Source organism: Hyperolius riggenbachi, chromosome 5 (genome assembly GCF_040937935.1).
Source record: "Hyperolius riggenbachi isolate aHypRig1 chromosome 5, aHypRig1.pri, whole genome shotgun sequence".
Taxonomy (NCBI): domain Eukaryota; kingdom Metazoa; phylum Chordata; class Amphibia; order Anura; family Hyperoliidae; genus Hyperolius; species Hyperolius riggenbachi.
This window is the reverse complement of record NC_090650.1, coordinates 291,532,670-291,536,033: the sequence shown is the minus strand read 5'-3', so window position 1 is coordinate 291,536,033 and position 3,364 is coordinate 291,532,670. Positions and strand designations below refer to the sequence as shown.

The 3,364-nt window shown below is 38.8% G+C and overlaps 1 protein-coding gene across 1 annotated transcript in view; it reads left to right on the top strand.

Annotated features, from left to right (window-relative positions):
• The window catches only part of TSHZ1 (teashirt zinc finger homeobox 1), a 138,550-nt gene that overhangs the window by 9,917 nt on the left and 125,269 nt on the right, over positions 1 to 3,364 (top strand). The gene's annotated exons all lie outside the window — the stretch shown is intronic.

Sequence of the window (3,364 nt, the reverse complement as noted above, 5' to 3'; positions counted from 1 at the left end):
TCACTGGCCAAGCCAGCTTGTCCATTATGGCTAGAGGCACCAAAGATTACATTATGATATAAGGAGAACATCCATTTATAAATATCTGGTTAACAACTTAGTGCTGCTAATGAAAGCCACTAGTAAAAGTTTATTTTGTAAAACAATGGCCTTACACAACACACCTCCATTCTTGTAGGAAAAAAAAGATCTACCCTGCAAGCAGAAGAAAGCTAGTTTATTACGAATGGTATACTTCCATGCTCCTGATATGTTGAGGGTTTGGAAGTATACAGTATAGTATACTTTTATGTCTACTGTACATATATGGCCTAGACCATTGTCTGAGCAGCAATGGCACTATTTGGCCTGTTACTGACACGTGTCAATAAAGTTGCATACAGTTTGATTGCAGATCTCTACGTGTAACTCAGGTGCTGCTGTTACAGCTCATAGATCATAGCACAGAAGAAGCACTGATAATCACCATTATTTAGAAAACTGTTATTGCACATTTTAAAGTGCTATGTTTTCATTAATTAACAAAAAAACCCACAAGTAATTAGGTGCACCTTTACTGGAGAGTGCAGCACAGAATATCTACCACTGTATCACAAAATGAATTATTACGTAGTAGTTATACTAATGTCTAGCATGCAGACCACAATGCCTGCAGTACCATATAAATGTACTATCATTATAAGCTAGCTGTTATTGACCAGTTGAAAGTTTACCTATCTATTATCTATTACTGTCTCTGCATTTTTTTTATCCTGCGCATATAGGCCATTTACTGCAGGGAAAGGGCTTGCAATCTACTGTCGGCCACAGTCGCTCAACATTTCTGGTTTGTGCAGGTGCTGATTAAATCCTGGTACATGCTATATATATGATTCTATGCAGCCCAAAGCATGATCTGACAACTGTACAGATACCCATACGAACAGATGCTGTATCTGTTCAGCAGGACAGGATATTGATTTCTATGGAGAGGGGATGGGGGAGAGGAGCAGCAGAACTCTTGCAGTGATCTTCTGAAAACATTCATTTCACTCTGTTGCTGTCCTGCAGAGTTGGTTTGGGCCAAAAGTGAGATAAAATAGATATAGGATTATTGCAAATTATTCATAATATACTGAGAGGTGAATCCCCCCCCCCCCCCCCCATTTATTACACTATGGACATGGCCGAGATTAGATTGTGAGCTCCTCTGAAGAGCAGTTAGTGACTTGACAATGTACTCTGTAAAGTACTGTGGGAGATGTCAGTTGTATATTTATAAATGATAATGACATTAAAGTGTGACCAGAGATGGCTGGACCAGGTGACAATAATCTTATATCTGTATGCAAGGCAGCATTAATTTGGGAGGAAACATTTAGAGAGAACATATGCCAGTCATTGGTGCAAATTGAACCAAGTCCCATAGCGCTGCACTTACTTATTCACCATACTTGGGTCAAAGCATGTTCTTTTTTTTTTTATTGGCATGCATAAAGAGATGCAGTCTATCACGTGTGCTGGTGCTTACTATTACAGCATATTTTTAGATGAAAGGCACTGGCTGTTTGTTTTCGTGTATTTTTGCGCATACCAAGCAAAAATGTTAGGAAGGAAATAACACATAGCACAGGATATTAGACACAAAGGCCAGTCTGCTTGTAGATTTTAAGTCTGGATAATATTTTGCCTCCTATATTGCAATACAAGAAAATGGGTAATGAAAGTTGGGATTGTAAATTAGGGATACTGGGCTGAGTTGTGAACTCTCATTAGACAATGGTAAAATTCATTAGACTTCAATGTAGTCCCAGTAGTAAGAAATCAAGCCTAGTGATGTCCATAATTCCCAGGCAGCATTTTCCTGAAAGTCTGGGTTCCCTTAGCCTTCCCTGCTACCCAGAGAATTCCTGTCAGCAGCACTTTGCTGTAACGTCTTGTAAACCCGCTGTACTGCTTAAACCCATAGACACAGAACATGGAATACAATGGGGCTCCATAAGCCATAGAGCCCACCTGCCAGACTCTGACAGACCTGTTGTAGTGTACTGTATTTTATTTTCTTTCCCATTATGCAGTACAAGAGTGTTTGCATAGCTGTACATTGTATAGATGTCTGAAATGAGATTTTCCTGTCATGAGAAGTGCATTGGCTGTCTGCTCATTTATAGCATTGCATGGAAGGACGGGGGCCACTGAGTCTTTGTAAATTCAGTTGATGCTGACCTTATAAGAGAACAGCTAGATGTGGCTGAGAAGGTTAAACATCTAGGAATTTTTTTTTCTCCTTTGTCTCTGGGATAAAAAAATACTTGGATAACAAAAAGCTCCAGTCATCTAGTTATATTTTTGCAAGGACTGCTCATTCATACATTACATGTTCCACTTACGTTAACACAGTCTGTTGCCACACATTGACGGATAGGGCATCATTCAGCATGTTTGTTGTGAGAGGTCTGGCCTGTGCAGAGCCCTGGCAGTGACCTTTGACAGGTCACTAAGGGGCTGACAAGAGTGTAGATCAATAGCATGTAGCAAGTGCTAATGTGTGTTTTGTGAATGCACTGCTTTATTGCCCAGGTGTTATTGCTGATTGTACAAAGCTACCCTCCCTGCTAGTGCTACATCAAGCTGACCTTTCATAGTTAGATCCTGAGGTATCATTTCTCATTCACAACACACTGGTTTTGCTGACACTAAATGGAACACTTGTAAAAGCTGTTATTGCATCAATGTCGTGCCTATTTTAGCAATGTTCATTCTCTCCTTTTTTTTTCTTCTTGCTTTTCTTTCTGTACATTCAACTATTTAAGTAGCAAAATCTGGCCTGAGAATTGAGATAGCCTTTAAAAAATTAGATGTTTTTAATAGGTTAAATGTTTGGTTCAATAGTCAAACATTGAACCAGACAACTATTTATTTAAACTGAGGATATTTTGTGTCGATTCATGATTGTCTTATTAACTGAATATTGATTGGGATTGTCCCTTCTATCCTCAATTGGATACCAGCAGAAGTTTCGGGCGATTTTTGTACCGCACCGAGTGGTACAAACTTAGCAGGGTTTTTATTTCTTCTCCAATCAATATTCGATCAGTTATTTTGGTGAAATCGGTATGAAGTGATGCAGGATAGCAACCCAGACCTCTATGAGGGAGATATCAATCTATTATCTGAGCAAAAATCTGTGTGTGGCCAGCTTAATTCTGGTATGCCCTGTCAAAAATGCTTTGCGTTGTCTCCTATATATTTTATCGGTTGCTGTCTGGCTATAAAGGTAATATTTAGCAAAGTAACAAGCAGCTTTTTATAACCTATTACAAAGCTAAGTAGGCTTTTGCATATTCATGAATATTCATAAATATGTAAATACTTATCCTCTGTT